Raw genomic sequence first — 21,298 nt, 5'->3', positions numbered from 1 at the left:
AATAATTACTGGCAGTATAGACTTCCTAATACGTTTTGAGTAGTCACTGACTTTATGTGGAAAACAAGTTCAATAATTTTGGCTGGTCATTCCAGACCCCACACTTTGGATATTTCAAAATTTGTTCCACTCTAGTTGTCTGTGCCAAATCTTGAGTTAAGCAAAACCTCCTCTCTCAGGCTGACTGACCTGAAGCGAATCTTTGGGGGAAAAAACTGAAGCATGTCTAGGCAAGATAGATGCTGAAAAGAGAGGAAATCCAGTCACACTCTCCTCAAAGAGACATGTGACTCCTTCTGGAACTGTAGCTCCTAATTTTGGCTTCAATGGCGTCATGCCACCGCTTTGATGGAGAGACCGTTTCGCTTTGTCAGTTCCTTGAGGTCTACGGGCCTTGTCGGTGCAGGCAGTGAGCTGTTCACTCTATTCCCACCCAAACCACATGGAGCATATTTTGCACTCATGGCAATCTTTCGACCCCCTTGAAATGAGCCCTTTACACATACAAGGATGGGCTCTCGGATCTTCAGACATTGCAAACCCATGGTACACGCGACGGTTGTTCACGAGGCCTGCTTTCCATAGTTTGCCTCTTGGCTTTGGAGACACTAGTCTTGGCTTCCCCACTTGTCTGTCTCAGATGATGGTGTCGCTTGGTGTCACTAAGTTATATGTGGCTTTGACCACACCCGTGAGCTGCCTCCCCAGAAGAATATGTTTAAGAAAATGCTGTGCCTCTCTGGTCCTCTCCCTGCTTCTGGCTTTTTACTTTCTTCTTGATGCTAACAACCATCTTAGAAGATAAAACAGATGTGAAATGAGATAGGACAAGTTAGATAAATTGGTCCTTAGATATTGTAGGTTGCTTTTAAGGCAATTGTTCCAGATCGACCACATTTCCATGGATTCCTGAAAAGGCCCATATTCCAGTGTTTTTCTGAGTTAGCCAGTGCTGCTTTTTCAATGCCCCCCGCCACCGTTTTTAGCAGACATGTGAGGTGAAGGCTTTCTCTCTCATCTCCTCATAGCCTCTCATGTACGTGCCATTTTCCTACATTTCCTCTCTCTTTCCTGCTAGGCCACCTAACAAACTCTTACTCATCCCATCATAACTCCTTCCAGGATGCCTTCTCTGGAAATTTAACCACTTTCTTCTCTGTGTCTCCATAGACTTTGCATGTCTCTGGTACAGTTCTTATCAAGTTAGTGTAATTGTTAGATGCACGTCTCTCTCCCTGTTATACTGTAAGCTCCCAAAATGGACGGGGGCATCTTCATCTTTGAATCTCCATCATCTGGCACAAAGAAGACCCTTAATAGAAGTTTGTTGGATGGGTGGATAGATGGATGAAAGGAGCCTTCAGGAAGAGCTCACAGGTGTCCCAGTCAAAGTTTCAGTGCCAACTCTACCACCAACTTGCTGTGACGTTGAGCAATTTGCTTGCTCTCTCTGGTTTTTCTCATCGGTCAAAATGAAGGTGCCTCTTAGTTGATAACCAAATACTTTCCTGTTCAAATAATCTGTGCTTCCCAGCTGCCGTGAGGTTCGTGTGTGGCAGGCAGCTTCCTGCCACAGATTCATCACTATTGTATGGTCTCAGCATCCTATGCAAGCCCAGAGCATGTTGTCACTACCAGCTGGGACTCAAGCAAAAGTCTTGTTCTTCCCACGCTATTTATTGCTTAATGCATTGGGATGAGAAAAAGGCACATGAAACTCTCAGACATCCTTCTCCACAGAATTCACATATTGTGTGAAGGCAGTTCAGCAGCCTGGTCAAGAGCAGAGGTACCTTGGTGACACCAGTTGACAGTACAGCCTGACAGGTACAAGGGGGAATGCCAAAATTAGCAAATCAAAAGCCAGGAGGCAAGGCATGGAAAGCAAGTCATGAGAATCATAGACGCCCAATATTGGAAGTGTCCAAAGGTCCACGGCTGCCCCCTGGGTCAGAGGCGTCTTTTCTCAGTGGACATTCTACACCTGCTCTCTTCCCCTCTGTGTTGTTCAGCTCACTACATGCTGAGGCCATCCACACTATTGTCAGAACACTCAGAAGGAAGAATGGCCAAACTCTACTCGAACTTCCTTCCCCAAAGCCGAGGCCCGCATTACTCGAGAACAGCAACAGCTGTGACCCTGGGTCTCCATATGGTCCAGCAGTTGGGAGTTTGAGTTCTGCATTCAGCTGGCATGAGTCAACCACGTGCTGTGCGACTTTACACAAAATACTGAACCTCCTCAACCCGTTTCCCCACCTTCCAAATGGGGGTAATGATAGTATCCAACCTGTAGCATCATTATGAGGTTGCAATGAGACGATGCATATAAAGTACTCAGCACAACGACAGGCATAAACTAATCACATGTATTAAACACGGACGGCATCTAGTAGCACATCAACTGCCATTCAGAGGATCCCCATATCCTCTTTAGTGGAGAGATGATTCAAACAGACACCAAAACATGTTTCAGCCACCAGTTACAAGAGTATCACGAAAAGGGGGTTGCGTTTGGAATCAGAGTATTTGGTTTCAAGTCTCAGGTCTGCCACCTCCACTAGCTGTGTTGTGTTTTGTAAGTTACTTTGGGTATCAGTGTCCCTGTCTGTAAAGGAGAAGTTGTTCCTAGGGTAACGTTACCCCCTCGTATCATAACCCTAAACAGCTCAATCCCTTGAAATTTCCAAATAGAGTAAATTGTTTGAACAACATTGAATCTAAGCAGTGCAATAATTTTAAAATATTTTTAAGTGCATGCATGTATTTCCCCCTGGGAAAATCGGATCTATACCTTCCCATTTTCCACCCTCCTAACAAGACTTCATGCACACCAAGGAAAATCTCTGTCCTACAAGGTTTCTAAGTTTTCTCTTCCAGCCTAGAAATGCTTGCCTATCATGTGCATGGAAAACAACCAATGGAAGTGATTACTCAAGAAATTGTCATAGACATTTGTTCATTTTGTCAAAAAAAAAAAAAGAAAGAAAGAAATTTAAATGGAGGGGAACAGTGGTATACTATTTCCTAAGGTCTTTCCATCGTATATTTAAAAATAAGTGAAAGTTAGCATGCAGTGGAATAAAAGCATGGTGGATCGGGACTAATATTCATTAGCTTAAAATATTTGTGCACACACGGAACTATGGTGTATTCATATTATCCGCCCCACAAGGAATTGAAAAATCATTAAGCCCACAAAAGTTCTATTTGTCCGTAGTGTCTGCACTCGTTCTTTTCTTCTTCTCCACCCAGTCATCAGTGACTCTGTCTTTTCCTTCTCCTTGGGCTCTATCTCACACCACTGCCCATCTCAGACGGGACGAAAAAAGGCCTGCAAATACCTGAACAATGGGTTTCGCAGGCTGGATGACTTCTTACCTCCAACCCCCAAAGGGAGCATCTTTGCCCCACATTTCCTTGGCTCCCACCCGCAAAGGCAGCAAAAGGAAACAATAGCTGTCAGCCCCCGCTAAGCTGTGTCTTTCTGAGATGCAGCTGAATAATCAATTACCGGGTGAGTGTATCTGAATTTCCCTGGCTGCCTTCCACATGCCTTCAGAACATCAAAGTCTACAGGAGCGGGTCTGCGGGGTCCTCCTCCCAGATGCTCTCACTCGCCTGTCACTCATCCTGAGCCTCCGCTCCTGCCCTCACCAGCCTCACTTTGCTTCATCCCTCCTTTCCGCAAGGTGTCTGGAAAGAAAGACCGTTGTTTCCTTAAGAAAGGGACTAGTTGGAAAGGAGAGAGTGCAGACAGCAACATTTGGCAACTTTGTGGCTCAGGGCGTGGACCAGGAGCTATGAAATAGATACTTTAAACAAGTTGTATTTTCATTTCAGTACATTAAGTGGCTATATGAATAGAAAGCAAATAGATCCACCCTGTGAGGACCTTCTGTGAGAAACCGGAACCCTGAATGCCCTCATGTTTCCATGTACCCAGAACCCACACAGTCAGAGAAGGCACCGGTGCTTCTGGTTGTCTGTGGCGCTTACTGTAAGAAAAATCAGAGTATCAAGTGATTCAACAGAGGCATCTTGCCACCTGTGAGAGCAAGCTGGGAAACAGTTTAAGGAACAGAAACATTTTTGTCTGTGAAGATGTCCAGTTTTTCTGAGTGTTGGTGTGGATATTTATGTCACTTGGGGAAAATGATGGCACAGGGAGAGTACCTGACGGGAGGGTGGTTGGCAGACAGATCAGACAGCAGATTGTAACGGTTCCGTTTAAAAAACAAATATTGTTTATATAACAGGTCGCACACCAGGCCAGAGTCAGTCCTGTTAAGACAACATTTTCTAAGAGGTACGACTTAACAGCTTCTGCATTTTTTTGCTTGGCTGAAGCTGAGGACACAGATCTGTGTGGAGCAAGTGGATTCATAATTCTCAGCCTCACCCAGCTAGCGAGGGGGAACCAGACTCGGGTGTTCTCATCTGTAGAATGGGAGCCACAGTGGGTGCCTTTACAGATGCCTGTGGTGGAGGTAAAATGAGAGGATTACCAGCTACCAGAGAGTGGGATTTTTTTTGTTGCCTCTGGGCACCACGATAAAGTCATAAAATCCACTAGGTAGCAATATGTATTTTGAAAAGTCTCTGGAGGGGATCTTGAACTTGAGAATGTATGATGACAGCAAGAAAGATTTTAACTAGATCCAGTACAAATGTATTGAGTGCCCCTGGGAATTAAGATTTGTTGCTCTTTCATGCATTTAAAACATAGAAAGTAGATTACTTGTTGCTCACGGTTGAAACTGTGGAGGGGAGAAATGGGGAGTGACTGCTGAAGGGGGTAAAGCTTCTTTTAGGGTGGCAATAAAAGTCTAAAATTAGATGGTGGTAATGGTTGCAGAGTCCTGCAAATATACTCAAATACATTGAATTGTATGGTATATGAATTATATCTCAATAAGGCTGTTGAAAGAAAAACAGTATGTAGAAACAGTATAAAATTAAAAAAAAAAAAAGAAAAGGAAAGAAGCTAGAACAAAACAAAACAGAAGAAAATAGGTCTTGGACAAGAATGTAGCAAATGGACTTGGTTTCTGTCCTCACGGCGCTTAAAGTCTTGTGGGGTTGCCAGCCACGCATTTGCTAATGGGTCAAATAAAGAGGGGATGGGCTAAAGAATAAGTGGGCATGGGGCAGTGTAGCAGGTGCTGGTACCATCTGGGCCATGTACCCCCCACAATATAATGTCCATGTTCTCTGTTCCTGGGGGCAGCGATCCTTCCTGAGAATGGGCGCTGCGCTTAGATGCATCTTTGCAGCCAGGTTTGGATGTAGAACTCCGCTCTCCAGTGGGTGTGGACAGGCGTCATGTGTGCACTTTTCAAGTCATGTCCCTTAGAGCAAGCGCTGTTTCCTTTTCTCTTCTCCCCATGGACTGGGGAACCAGCTTCGGCCTTCTGAACAGGTCAGCACTTTGTGGATGGTGGAGCATTAGGACAGGATGGCCTGCTTCCGGCTCAGGACTGCCTCAGTGTCACATTCTGGCTGGCTGGCCTCGTTTCCAATGAGAAATCTGCTTTCATTATATGTCTCTTTTTTTCCTCTGGCTGCTTTTAAGATTTTCTCTGGACCCCTGGCTGTAAGAAGATGTCAATTGTTTTCGACTATTTTGAGCAGGTTTTGACGAAGGTGTGCCTTCCTCTACTTCCGTTCGTGTCTCTTACGCAAGGGAGATGCTGAGTTTCTTGGATCTATGGACGTATAGTTTTCATTAAATGTTGGGCAGGGGGAAACAATTGGCCACTGTTTCTTCAAATATTCTTTCTGCCTCCACCTATCCTTGCTTCACAGAATACAATTACACATATATTAGGCTGCCTGACAGTGTCCTTTAGTTCACGAATACTCTTTTTTTAATGATCAGCACAGCGAGTCTACTTAACATCCTTCACCGTACGTAGTTGCAAAATTTTCTTTTCTTGTGATGAAGGCTTTTAAGATCTACTCTCGGCAACTTTCAAATATACAATACAGAAGTATTTTCATTCTTTTTTCCTCTTTGAGTTTTATTTTGAATAGTTTCTACTGTTATAGCTCCAAGTTCACTAATATTTTCTTCTGTAACATCTAGTCTGGAATCAGTCTCATCCAGTATATTTTCCATCGCACACACTGTAGATGTCATCTCTAGAAGTTCAGTGTGGGTCTATTTAAAATCATCTTTTAAACAATCTTTTATGTCTTTCTAAGTCAAAGTCATCTTCAGTTAAAATGTAACTTGTGAACATCTGGAATTCAGTTATAATTGTTTTAATGTCCTCGTCTGCTAATTTTAACATCTGTGTCAGCTCTGGGTCAGTTTCAATTTATTGATAATTCTCAGTTTGGGCCCTGTTTTCTGGTTCCATTGCCTGGTTATGTTTGGATGTTAGCCATTGTGAACTTTACCTTGTTGGCTGATGGATATTTTTATATCCCTATAAATATTTTTGAGATTTTTGAGGGGGATGCCGTGAAGTTCCTTGGAAACACTTTGATCATGTTGGGTCTTTGTGGTTATGACTTCCTAGGCAGGTCTGGAGCCGAGCTCAGTCTAGAGCTCATTACGCCCTGCTACTGAAGTAAGACCTCCCGGAGTACGCTCCCCAGCGCCCGGTGAAATATGAGTTCTAGCTGGGATGCGAGGCATTATTCCTGGCCCTGTGTGAACGCCAGACAACGTTCCCTTTAATCCATTTGGATGGTTCTGTCCCTTATTTTGAGTAGTTTCCTCATGTGCATGCACTGATTTGTACTCTGCTGAAATTTCAAGGAGGGCCATCTGCTGACCTTTGGGGTGCTCAGTGCAGCTCTTGCCTCTCCAGAATCCTGCACTCTGGTCACGGTGATCCACATGCTCTAGCTGCCTCGGTCTCCCTAGACGCTCAACTCAAAGAGGCTTCCAGGTCTCCCCTGGGTTGCCCCTCGTCACACCACAGACTGCAGACCTTTTCAAGGAAGCCAGCTGGGGCAATCACAGTGCTGGATTTCCTTTGTTCCTGTCTCTCAGGGGAATCACTGTGTTTTGTTGCTTGATGTACAGTGTCTTGAAAATGATTTTTCTATATCCTTGGCCTCTTTTTGTTTCTTGGTTTGTTTCAGATGGGAAGGTGAATCTTGTTACTCTGTCTTGTCTGGAAGCAGAAGCTATGCCTCCCAGTATCTTATTTAATCTTATCAATGGACCTTTGAAACAGTTAACCCTACCCCCACTGACGGGAGGAAGGTGAAGTTCAGACAAGTAACATAACTTGTCTAAAGCTCACACAGCTTGTACGTGGTAGAGCCCAGATTTCATACTAAGATTGTCTCTTGGAAATCGTTGTTTATACTGTTTCCTGTGCTCTGCATTCCCTTCACTTCAAATGCTCTGGGGTGGGAGAGGAAGTGGGAGGAGAGGGGTTAGGCTTGAAACAGGACTGCAAAATATTCCTTAGAACACTGTGGGCCTGGTCCCTGCTCCTTCAAGGAGTGAAAATTCAGTCGGGGTAGAAATTTGAATACCTGGTCTAGAGTCTAGACACAAGGATACACCAGTAACAGTTCTGGTTTTCTTCCTCATTGCAAAGAGTCTTCTAGCTCCGTGGGTCTCGAAGTTGAAAACAGTCAAATAAATGAACTCTTGACTCGGGCGTTATTAAGAACAATAAACTTGAGAAAAGAAAGAAAAGATTGAAAATTAATATTCTTAATTTCCCCCCCCTGAGATGTTAGCATGTGCTCCTAGTGAGAACTAATGTCTTAATATCTAGGTATACATTCTTCAACATCGAGAATTTCGTACTCTGAGTGAAAATGTGAAATTATTTATTTTATGTCAGCACCCCACTTTCTTCTGTGGATAATCTACTCCATTCTGTTCAGTTGGGGTCAGCTGAGACGTGGTGGGACATATAATGCAGACCCCGCCAATCACCTGACCCATGGCAATTGGCCCAGCTTTTAGTTCTATGCCCCATGGTGGGGGGTCATTTCAAGTTCTTCCCCAGGACTTTGTTCATCTAGGGCTGGAAGAAAAGGGGTTGCGTCTTTTGGGATACAAACCTGGAAGGCACGAATCAGGGTGATCGGGGAGCCACCTACCAAAACATGCAAAGAAAACGCGTGTGCAGTAGGAGAGGCTCAGACAAGACACAGGAGAAACACAGCCAAGAATCAGAGTACAGTGAGGATGAGGGGAATGTATCAAAAAAGAAAAAGAAAATAAAGCCATCAGAGTCTCGCCATTCCTGGTCTCCAGATCCCCCAGTGCCTGAAGCTAGTGCTTGGATTTCCAAGTTACGTCATCTCATAGATCCAATTTTATGTTTAACTTGGTTTGAATTTAGGCTTCTGTTACTTACAACCAAAAAGTCTTGGTAAACACAGAGAGGAAAAATTTACCCAACATAAGATCCTGAATTAGTACCGGGGCTGAGATGAGAATTCTATTTTAAATACCGTATTTCCTCGAAAATAAGACCTAGCTCTAATGCGTCTTTTGGAGCAAAAATATTATTTTAATATTAAAATAAGACTGTGTCTTATATAAATATAATATAATATAACATAATATAATATAAGACCAGGTCTTGTATTAATTTTTGCTCCAAAAGACGCATTAGAGCTGATTGTCCGACTAGGTCTTATTTTCTGGGAAACACGGTATACCAGGCAAGAGAGAGGACTTAGGACCCTGGGGTAAGCAAAGGTTGTCCCGTGTACAAAAACTAGTAACAGTCTTCATTATCGTTAGCGCATTATGTCAACACCATAAAAGCTTAGAGCCAGGCACATTCTGCAGGTATGATATGACCTTTCTACAGCCTGTGAAGAAAATCTCGCTCTGCTCTCCCTTTTGAAGATGAGGAAATGGAGGCTTGAAGGGGTGAAGTGCCTCCATCCAGCCCAGAACTGGTTGGTGTTGGACACAGGATTCTCAGATGAAGGCAGCCTGACTTCCCAGCCATGCTCGTGACCTCTGTGCTGTCTCGTCCCTGTGCTTGTGTGTCAGTCACCTTCAGCTTGGACACCAGGTCTCCCGAGGAAATGATCGTTGACCAATCACTGACGGCATAGTATGACTCACAGACACGTTCATCCAGACTGCTCACTGAAGAATGAAAGAGCGAGTGGAAGTTACATTTTCGAGCACAGGAAGAGAGAGGAACAGGATTGTTCTTCCTGTTGTGAAGCTGTTTTCTCGCTTCATTCGCCTAATGAGTCCCCATCTGATGTTTGCGACGCTTACGAGAGTGCCGGTCAAAGTGGCGGAGAGTGAATTTTGGTGTACAAGGGAATATCCTTCACATAAGTTTCCAGAAAGATTCACTATCCCATCTCAGATGTCATTCGAGCAGAATTTAGCTGCAATTCCTGCTGGACCAGTGACTCTGAAACCGATCAATGTATTTTCCTTCAGTGACACCAAAGCACTTGATTTTACAGAATTCACTGTGGCCCGGATTACACGATGAGCCAAGAAACCCCCAAAGGAAAAAAATCGGGACCAGTGTGATCTTTGCAAGTTTTAGCAGGTGAATGTATGCACCATCCATGATTCAATTGGAGGCACGCACGGTACTCTACCTGGACAGAGGCCTCTGTGGACAGGTGAGGCCAGGAGGCAGTTTTCCTTGTGGTGAATTTAGGTTTGTTTGTTTGTTTGTTAAAAAGTAAGTGAGCCTACAACTCTCAGTGGGACCAAATCTAATAAACAAAATGACACAGACACCTCTGGCATTTGCTCTGATGGCTGTTTTTGGCTTTTATCAGCAATGGGGATTAGTGAAGTTTTGCTGGGATGTCTGAAGGGAGCTCAGTAGGGGCCGCATGTTTAGACAGGGAGGGGCTGGGAAGCAATCAGAAGAGGCCCGCCCTGGGTTAGGGCTGTGGGAACAATAAACACAGGGGAGAGTCCCATGTCTTAGGAAGGAAGAGGCCATCATTAAGCTCTTTGGAAGAACGGAACTGCCAGGTCTCCAGTGGCTTTGGGACGGGTGTCATCTCATCCCTGATGTCATCATCACACGTCTTTCTCACACACCAGATGGCCGCTGCCTCGGAGTTGGCAAGCTGAGGCGCCTCTTTTCCCAATTGGCCAATACCTACAGGCTAGAGTTCGCAGGAAGAAAGTGCATTTGGAACTGAGAAGAGTGGAAGATTGCCCCAAACCTGCTTGGGCAGCTTCACTCCACAGATGGTGGACAAGGAGCCAGAAGTCACTGTCTTGGCTCTTCCACTCACTAGCCCTGTGAATTTGGGCAAATTCCATTACCCCTGAGCTCCAGAGGTCTCATCCGAAAAGTGAGCAGTTACAGTCTGAAGAAACCTTAGAGAGTATCTCATTGAAATAAGCTATGATTCTAAAAATGAAGGGTGTGTCCAAGAGACCATGGTTCTCCTGCCTGTAGAATCTCCAGGAGATTCCCAACTCCCCATGTTTGTTCTCTACCCTCAGGTTGGAAGTAAAGAGGCAAAAAGTAGATTATAGAGAAACATCAGAATCTCTCAGGACATATTCAGAGGACCCTGTATACACTAGTATTTCTTTAATAGTCATTCATCTTTTAGCAAACTCACTTTTCCCCCTCCAAATAGAAGTACTTAAAAAGGAATCTTTCTACCATTTGCACAATAAGAATTTTAAAACATCGTATTATTTTCATTGTATTTTTTTCCAATGACCTTCTGATTAGAAACTTGTGCCTGCCAATCGTTCTAGCCCTAGGCTTGTTCTCTCCTTAATGCTGGCTAATCTCTCTTTTTAACAGAGAGCTATTAAAGACCTACTCATTCTGAGCCAAGACACTTCCCCTCGCGATGTAATGAGCAAGTGAGAAAGTGAGTCCCTTTCAATGATATTCAGTCCCTGCGATTTCATTGTTACTTTGTCCCTGGACTTCCGAAACCCATCTGCAGGACCCTACCAGTGGTGCCTGGCTCCCACTTTCTCACTCAGACTGGGGAATGCAAAGACTCTCCCATGCCTAACCAGGAGTCCCATTAAACAGTTTAATCTTCGGTTGGCCGAAATCAGTCTGGCCATTAGGGAGATTTGCAAAGGGCAGGACCCTGCACTTTTATCACTGTTTCCTTGGGTGCAAGTCTATCCAGGTCTTTCATAAAAATAAATTACAGGTAACCCGCATATAGCACGGTTGTTAGGTTCCTAAACACGCAAATCCGTGTTATACAAAACAAAGAACTAGTACAAAAAAAGGAGGTTAGGTTCCAAAAATTAAAAAAAACACACATACTATTATATTTTTATAAGAAAGAGAAATAGCTTTATTAAAGCGATTTTCACCAAAAGTATAACATATTAATATGTATTAAGTAATGTTTTCTTCGTCATCACCACTAAGCACCATTAACCGAGGGCGTTTTCTTTTTGACAAGATATTTCATCCTCTGAACTTAATACTCCATGAATAAAACGGATTTAAAATTCTAATTAACTTTAAAATGCTGCAGTCAAATCTGATACAACATCCATGCTCGAATGAAACATTTCAGAGGAGATAGCTTTTGCTCTTAAAAGCTCTTATTACACTCTGTGTTGTTTCTCTAATTCTCAAACCGTGTTATAGTGAAACCATGTTCTAGGATGCTATGTTGTACGAGGGTTTCCCCCAATTCTCGAACCGTGTTATAGAAATGCCGTGTTACACGGAGGTTTTCTGTGTTCTCCAGCAATACTGCTCCTGTCCAGTCCTTCCTCGACAGAGACAGAACAGAAGCCTCAGCAACTAGCATGAAGTCATCCCTGTAACGCTTCTGGAAGGTCAAGCTTCTTGAGAACTGGCGAAGTTTAGAGCTTTACATAGCTATTAAAGTCAGGCTCTTCCTAACCATACAAAACATCTGTGAGCAAGCCCACGTCGGTCCAAAAACTTACACACAGCAGAAGAATTGAAGGGCGAAGAGGTTTGGCAGAAAGTCCCTGTTTTTCTTTTTTAAACAGCGAATGTTAATATCCAGGTGTGATGGTGGGCAGCTGAGGAAGATACGACAGGAAGTGCTGCTGATAGTTAATGAAATTCACATACAAGTGACTCGAGGACCAGGACTTCAGGCCAGGGGCTGTCAGAGAGCTTAGGTCCCATGACGACACAGGAGGGGCCTGGTTATGGGGGTCCGTAGGCTCTTCATTTATCGGGAAGGAAGGAAATGATGGTGGTGACGGTGGTGGTGGTAAGAATAGCTTCACTGACCACCTGAATTCGGGAGCCGATTACGCGTCATCTCGTTTAGCTTTTGCCATGACCAATTATACAGGTCGAATGACTCCACTTTTGCAAAAAAGACTCTGAAACGCAAAGAGGTTCAGATGCCTACAGTTGTAGAATCAGAGCTCCTTGGAATGAGGAGGGAGTTCCGTCTTCAGAATCAGACCCACTTTATTGTGTTTCCTGAAATCTTCAGCCTCTCTGAGCCCCCAGGATGAATCTGCTGTCCCCAGTGAGCACCAGCCCTTCATCCTCTGCCACGTGTGCTTTGGTTCTGTGGAAGCTCCAACTGGAGCGTTTGCAATGCAGAAATGTTATGTGTCAAAGACATTTATATCCTCCTTTAGTGCATGTGTGCATACACACACACACACACACACACACACACACACACACACACACACACAATCCGAAGTCTAGATATGAGACTAGATATATTTGGAGGAAAAGAGTTTACCAGGGTTTCCTTAATGGAACTTTGACTAAATTATATGGGGACTTTTTTCTACCCATAATAACTCAAAGAAATATATACTATTTTGAAGAAGATTTGGAGCTTAAAAAAAAAAAAAGAAACTATATCTTTGCTGGAGAATATCTACTGAAGATGGAAAAAGAAAGCTCACTCGAATTTGGTGACTTATCAAGGGAGTTTGATGTTATCTATGAAGTTAAATTGCTATCATTTGTTATAAGCCATAGAAGAGTTAGGATACTCTGGCTACATTTACTTCTTCCACCCTTTAATTACAGGTTTTCTTTAGCACCTACTTGAGTACCACTCAGGGTCTTAGGGATACCAGTGTGAATGAGCATTATGGGGAAAGTGCAAGCCGTGATGGGCGCCTTCAACGGGGAACTAACCTAGTCTGCGGCCATAGCGAGGCTCCACAAACACACGATTTTGTTTTTTAAATTCAAGTTTATTGGGGTGACAATTGTTTGTAAAGTTACATAGATTTCAGGTGTACAATTCTGTATTACATCATCTATAAATCCCATTTTGAAACACGTGATTTTTAAGCTTGCTTCCAGGGAAGAATACATGCAGGGTCACAAGTTCCCAACATACAAAAATCATCATATTACTAGACCTTCAAACTCATATTAGAAATAAAATCCATGTGGAAAAAAAAGCTTCTTCAATATAATGTCCATTATCTGAACTATAGATAATATCAGTCTAATCTGGGAGAATATAAAGAATGGTGTGGTAAATCATTTACTCATCTAATATTTTTTCCTTTTTGTGGTAAAATATAACAAAATTTGCCATGTTAGCTATTTTTTAAGTGTGCATTTCAGTGGCATTAATTACATTCCTAATGTTCTGCTATCATGACCACTATTTCTTAAACTTTTTCATCACCTCAAAAAAGAAACTCGAACCATTAAACAATAACTCACATTCTCCCTTTCCCTACCTCCTGGTAACCTGTAACCTATTTTCTGTCTCTATGAATTTCCTACTCTAGATAATTTGTACAAATGGAATCATAGCATATCTGTCTTATGTCTGGCTTATTTCACTTGGCATGATGTTTTCAAGGTTTATTTATATTGTAGCATGTATCAGAACTTTGTTCCTTTGTATGGCCGCATAATATTCCATTGTATGTGTATACCACTTTTGTTGATCTGTTGATGGACAATTGGGTTTTTTTCATCTGTTGATGGACAGTTGGGTTGGATATTTGAATAATGCTGCAATGAATATTGGTGTACAAGTAGTATCTGTTTGAGTCTGTTTTCAGTTCTTTTGAGTATATGATTGATAGTGGAATTGCTGGCACTTAATTCTGTGTTTAGCTTCTTGAGGAACCATCACACTGTTTTCCACAGCAGCTGCAGAAGTTTACTTTCCCATAACAACGTGTGCGAGTCCTAATTCATGTACATCCTCGCCAATACTTGTTTTTTATTTTTTGATTATATCCATTCTAGTAGACATGAAGCGATATCTTGTGTTTGATTTGCGTGTCCCGAATGACAGTCCTGCCAGGTACTTATTGACCATCTGGATATCTCCTTCTAAGAAATGTCTATCCAAGCATTTTGCCCATTTTTAAAATTGTATTGTTAGTCTTTTTATTGTTTAGTTTTAGAAGTTCTTGGTATATTCTGGATAGTAAACCTTTGTTAGCTATATGATTTGCAAAATCTCCCCCATTTCTCACTTTCTTACTAATGTTCTTTGGTACACAGAAGTGTTTAATTTTGATAAAGTCCAATTTCTCTATTTGTTGTTGGTATCACATGTGCTTTTGGACTCTGTATTAGTTAGCTAGTGCTGCCATAACAAAAACGCCTTTGATTTCCTCTGGGGCCTCTCTGGCTTGCAGATGGCCTCCTTCATGCCGCCTCTTCACATGCTCTTTCTCTGCTCATGCACACCCTGCTGTCTCTTCGTGTGTCTAAATTTTCTCTTCTAATAAGAACACCAATCATATTGAAGTAGGGCTTACCTATGCAACCTTGTGGAGTCTTAATTACCTCTCCAAATACAGTCACCTTCTGAGGTACTGGAGGTTAGGGTGTCAGCATACAAATGTTTCCGGGGACACAATTCATCCCCCTAACAATTCATATCTAAGAATTCATTGCCAAACCCCATTCATTTCATTTTGCTTTCAACAAATATTTATTGACTGTTTACCCTATGGCAGACACGGGCCAGGCAGTAGATAAATAAGACAGAACAGTTTCCTGCCTGCATGAGCCTTTCTTTTCTTGTTAAAGGAGACAGAAAATAGATAAACAAATAAGCTAGATAGTATTTGATAGTTACAAGCTCTATGATGAAAAATGATGTGAATATAAAGTTTTACAAATGAAGTGCCAGAGTCTAACGCACTAGAAAGTGACTGGGGGAGAGAGAGGCTGCTGAAATCTAATGATCAGGAGAGGCCTCTCTGAGGAGTTGATAATTCAGCTGGCTCCTGAATGATTAGAAAGAACCAGTTACTTAAGGATCTAGGAGAAAATTCAGTCTTACTGCATAGGAAACTACACACTTGACTCCAGCCCACTTGCTCGTAGTGGCAGAGCCAGGATTCATACCCAGGTCTTCCATCTTCCTTTTGAAACAAATTGTATTATGCATTTCAAGATGAATCAACCAAATTGAACGACTCAGTCGTTTATCACTAGTCAGAGAAAAGATAAAGGGTGAGAAAAGGGGATGTGATTTATATTTATTTATGTATCAAATTTATGGAATCTTTGGCAGCCATGAGGGGTAATCAAATGACATATTAATTTGACCAGTATTTTGACAAGCTGCTCTGGAATGTAAGTTTTCAGAATTACTTAAGATCAATAAACAACATTCCTTGCTGGGTAAGGTGGCAGGCACCCTCATCAGCGATCCTGGAAAGGAATGCAATGCATAACACATTCCATTCGGCAGACCTAGGGCTGGCCACAGTGGGATTTCTGGGTGGCCCAGGAGAAATAAGAAGATGCAAATGCTTGGTCTTTGGGGGACACGCCTGATGAGTATCAAAGTGACAAATTGTCTTTCACAGTCCCCAGAGCTGGATGGCACACCACGGTGGTGGCTCAGTATACAAGTCACATTCCACTCTTGCAGGATTGTGAGGAACCAAGCCCAGCTCTCAGAATCCTTCTGGACCCGACCAAACTCTCCTCCTTGGGAGAGCACCACCCGAAAGCACACACACCCCAAACACAGTGCATGTTCCCATGCACAACTCCCAAACTGTTGCCTGTCTCAGCACAATCCCAGCTTTCACAAAACAAAAGTAGAAGACCCTTCTCTAGGGGGAGAGCTTATTTCTGATTCCCTGGGAATCAGCCCTCTTTGCCAGTCGCTTCCAATTTGAACAGCAGAGAAAATGTCTCTTTGGGGCTTTGGTAGGTCTTAATCGCCATGAACTCCACCATCCCTTCACGCCCGAGCAGGGAGTTTTAAATCCCGATTTCATTTCTCCAAACTTTGCCCATCACATTTTGTACATTCAGGGCATTTTCCATATTTTGCCTCCTATTTCTGTGTTTTCTCTCTCTCTCTCTTTTTTCCTTTATTACCCCTCATTAGTTACATGTTTCTAAATGTGAAGGTCTTGTCTTACTCATCTTTGCCTGTATTACATCACCTACATGCTTGAAACAAACATGTTCTCAATTGTTTTTTTAATGGCAGATAAATTCAGTGAATTTTGAAAGCTGTTTCATAGATTGCATGTGCTTTTCAAATGTAGAGCTCTCATTATTGCTTTATGCATAGCTGTGCTAAAGTTAACATTACAGCAAACTCTCTGATAAATGTACTAGGGGGATATGATAGAAAAAATGATGTAAGGTTGTCATGGCACAAAATCTAGTGGTAGTATTTCAAAAGGAGAGGAATAAATCGAAATGATACAGTTTTCTTTTTAATTTACCACAGGAGAAATTGATATAACAAATGTCACAATTTATAGACTGTCTAATGTCTACAAGCCATTAATGTGAGGCGTGATGGGATAAATACAAAAGAGAAGGGTCTCTATTAGAACAGAACATTTGGAAAATTAACAGTATATATAATGCAGGTGCAGTTTTAAACAACATATTTGTGCCTGAGTGGTAGCAGTATAAATTATTTTGAACATAAATAGTAATATACATTAAGAGGAAATACTGATACACTTTGACCCAATTCTCTGTCTCAGGGTAATTAATATCAAGGAAATACTTCAAGTAGATAAAAAGCAATCCTTTACTAGTATAGACAAGATTTTTTCATATTTATACAAAAAATAAATTGAAAAATTATATAGTTATTAGACTTTCAATGTTGTAAGATCTACATTATAGTCCAGGCAGCTGATAATCTCAAACTTTGCTGAAATGTTACCATTAGAATATATAAGAGCACAAACAAGAATGTATCTTGATACTAGTTTAAAAATGCAAATGTAAAAGTATATGAATGATTATGAATAGGTAAAATATGCATGCATGTAAACAAAAACTGATTTCTTTTAATTATTGGGCTGAAGGAACTCTGTTCAAGAAATAGAAAGATTAAAACAAAGATTTGTGAGCTAATTTTCTCAATTTGAAAGATGACAAATAAACCAGACATGGCATAGGAAGAAGAGCTGACTTGTTTGATAAAAAAGAAAAGTATTATTCATGTAATGTCTATTCCTCTCCCTTGCTGGTTTGAAATGAAGGCTGCATGTCTCTGTCTTCTAACAGCAAAGAAAAGATCAAATACACTTTTGAAAAGCGGAAACTTTCCTAGATAGGAAAGAAGATAGTGATCACACACATAAAAGCGGATATCTTCCTTCAGGGCTTGTGAAAACAATTCTAGGGTCTGAAGATTCATTAGCATAATTTTCTGTAACTTGACTTTCATTAGCGAATAGGAAGGGGTGCCATTAGATTTAGAAATATACCAATGTTCTAACATGGAGGCTAGCTGCTATTTAAGTCACCAGTGTAAACCAAAGTGACTTGATCGTTTGAAAGAGAAGTCATCCTCTTTTAAAGAGCCTAATGCCTATCGTTAAATGGATGAGCCTGTTGCCAGTGCGTGTTGACGGCTAAATGTGTTTTTGTGCCAAAGGAACTCCACACACGATGTTGATGAGGCTGCTGGGTCCCGGGGATAAAGGCATCCTGGCTTCAGAGAAGCATTTGATGAAGTTTCCCTGATACTCGTGTGTACAGGATTGTGACATGGGAACTTGATGGCAGGACCGCGGAACACAATCAGAGATGACTGAGAAGGTTGATTAATGACTTCTTGTCAACTTGGTGGGAGGTCTGTGGCAGAGTGACATGGGGAGCCCTCCCTGGCCCTGTCCTGTTTGTCACTTTTTATCAGCTCCTTGGGTTGAAAGTATGCTTATCACATTTTCAGCCGCTACAAAGTGGGGGAGGCAGTGCTAATAGCATCTACGACAGAACCAAGACACAATGAGATCACCAGGCGGTAACAGTGGACTGAACACTAGAAAATGGAACGCTAGGGAGAAAAGGAAGTCTACACTTTTGGGGGCTAAGGGTAAACTCTGTCAGTTTACCAGGGGAGACATGAGGCTTAGTTGGAAAGCAGGGACAAGAGGTCTGATTGTTCTCAGCCTTTTCCAAGGCACACATGGATCTTTGGAAGGATGAGGGCATTTAAATGTAAAGATCAGAATGTTTATCTCATGGGGTCTGACAGCTGTACCTTCCTTTGCATCAGAGTACTCCTGAAGTATTGTGTCCGGTTGGGAACCTCACATTTCAAGAGGTTCATAAAAATACTGGAGAGAAATCAGAGGAAGTTCAGGGAAACAGTGAAAGGGAAAAGAAAACCAACAGGTACTGGATTCTTATTCAGTACCTGGCAATATGGATGCTGGGGACTTTGTGACATGGGTACTGTGGTCACCAATTTATGGATGAGGAGCTTGAAACGCAGAATTGAAGGAAGTTGCCCAGAGATGAATGACTTGCAAAGGGCCAAACTGAGATTAGAGTTCAGGGCTGGAAGCTGTCTAAACCAAATCTACTTTCTCCTCCAGAAAAGCCATCCAAATTTATTGAGGACGCAGGCATTATCTTTACGTATTTCAAGCATTAGCCTATGGAAAAGGACACAGACAAGAATTGGGTTTCCAGAGACAAGAAGTGAGGCGTTTGGTGCAGTTTCATAGAGCAACCAATGTCTGATTAAATGAAGGAAGAAATTGTAATGAGTAGAATTATCCACCAGTGCAGAGATCTGTCCACATAAATCTTGGATTTTCTTTTCCTGAAGCTATTTAAGCAGAGAGAGAATAGGTCCTTTCTCGTGGATATGTGGAAAAGATTCCTCATTCTGTATGGGAAAGAGGTTAAGCTCAAAAACCTGTACCACTCCTTCCAACACTAAAAATTCTGAGCCTCAAAGCCAAGCCCACAAGATATTCAAGTATATTCAGAAAGGACAAATCTGCAGCTTCTCTGCTTCAGTACTTTCATTTTATTTTATTTTATTTTATTTTATTTTATTTTATTTTATTTTATTTTATTTTATTTTATTTTATTTTATTTATTGAGGAATATTGAGAAACAGTGTGTTTTACCAGGACCCATCAGTTCCATGTCAAGTCATTGTTTTCGATCTAATTGTGGAGGGCACAGCTCACAGTGGACCGCGTGTGGGAATCGAACTGACGACCTTGGTGTCCTGAGCACTGTGCTCTAACTACTGAGCCAACCGACCTCCGTGCTTCAGCACTTTTGAGCTCCTGCTGTTTAATCCTATGTACATTCCAGATTGCTGGAATTTAGTTTCCAGTTCTACAACTTGCAAGCCCCATGACCATAGATCAGTTAGACGATCTCTCTAGTATCATTTTCCCGTGTGCAACATGGGGGTGATAGGAATACGTACCTTCTTCAAATGGTTATACAAACATTGAATGAAACATTCACTTAAAAAAAAAAAACACAAACTAGACATTATTCCCAGATCATAGCAAAATCTCAATAACTGAGACCATTGTTATGATAAACAGTGACTTAGATTTTTTTTTTTCTTTGACTTGATGCTTCCAGCAAGGATTTCAGGCTGCTCACCGAGGAGTTTGAGGCTTGAATGGGCCAGAATATCCGAGGCACCTTTCTTCTTATTCCACGGCACAGCTGACCTTAGAATCAAATCAGCCCCTGGCCGCGTGCCAGCCATTCTGAGCAAGGTTCGAGAGGCAAATCAAGGACCGAGAGCCCCTTCCATGGGCACCTTTGGTCTTCTCGCTATTTTCAGTTTTCCATATCTTTTTAATCGTTGACATGGATACATAAGGCACATTCATTGTAACATATTCAAATCATTTGGAAGTATGTAAAATACAAAATGGGACTCCTCCATCACGCCATGTACTAACTCCCCACTCCAGCACACACCTCCACATATATACACATTCCCAAAGGGAGAGCTTGGTTCAGAACTTGATGTGTATCCTTCCAGATATTTTTTTTTCTGTCCAACCACAGAGAGTTTCCACTTCACTCTTTCATTTATATCCTCAGCGATCATATGAACTGTTACTACTTTACATATGATGGCTGTAAAGATCAGAGCGAGAGTGGGACGTTCTCCTACAGGTAGTAAGTAGCTGTTAGGGTGGGAACTCTGCTCTAAATCTGTTGACTCTTATCCCAACACCAGCTGCCTTGAGGTTGTTAAACCAGCCTCCTGGCTTATGGCACAAAGAATCATGAGAAAGATTATGAAATCAAAATTGAATTCATTAGTATTTGCTTTGAAGCTTTTACATTTAAGAGGAAACTAACTTATAAAACTCCAAAGAAATAGATAACTGAAACCTTTACTATCCAAGAATGTGTCATAATTATTTTCTTTAAAATGTAAGACAAAGCAACAACACTTAAACTTTTAGGAGGCAATTTAGACACTTTGATATTTTATGTTTGGAATAAAATATGATTTGATGTAGCCTCAATTTGTAGCTAGTTTACTCTTTTCCTACCACCAGCTCTTGAGAGGAGAAGCAATTCAGGGGAAGAATATGTTTGTCTTTCTCCATAAAGCTTCCTTTTTTGGGAGTTGTTTACTTAATAATCAGAATCAGACATTTTTTTGCAGGCTTGGCAAGTGGCTACCAGTTTTGGATCCATTCTGGTTTGATTCATTGGACCACAGAGAAGACGCTGGAGCAGAACTGACTAGACGTTTCCCTTTTTGGAAGCTAAACATTTGGGCTTTGCTGCATTTTCTTTTCTTTTCTTTTTTTTTTTTTGCCTGTATACATGAGACCACAGTGTATATGTATATATGTTCTTAAATCCGTGCTTGAATTTAGAACATTTCACATTTTATTTTGCGATACCTTCTCTTCCTGATGGATAACTTGTTGAACTTTCAATTCAGAGCTCATTGTACATGAAATGTTCCGATGTGCGGTGACATGTCTGTGACAGGTCCTTGGTGTGGCTAGGGAGGCCTTCCATATGTCACAGGGTGACATGTGGTCAGGTTATGCAGACCAGAGTTTCCCAGGCAACCTAGCTGTGCCCTACGGGGATTCCTTGGGAAGTTGAAGAAAGATGTTAGAGATGAGAGGTCTGGAGCCACCGTGTCT

The sequence above is a fragment of the Rhinolophus ferrumequinum genome, chromosome 15 (genome assembly GCF_004115265.2).
Source record: "Rhinolophus ferrumequinum isolate MPI-CBG mRhiFer1 chromosome 15, mRhiFer1_v1.p, whole genome shotgun sequence".
Lineage (NCBI taxonomy): Eukaryota > Metazoa > Chordata > Mammalia > Chiroptera > Rhinolophidae > Rhinolophus > Rhinolophus ferrumequinum.
The sequence above is the reverse complement of the archived record's forward strand: the minus strand, read 5'-3'. Positions refer to the sequence as shown.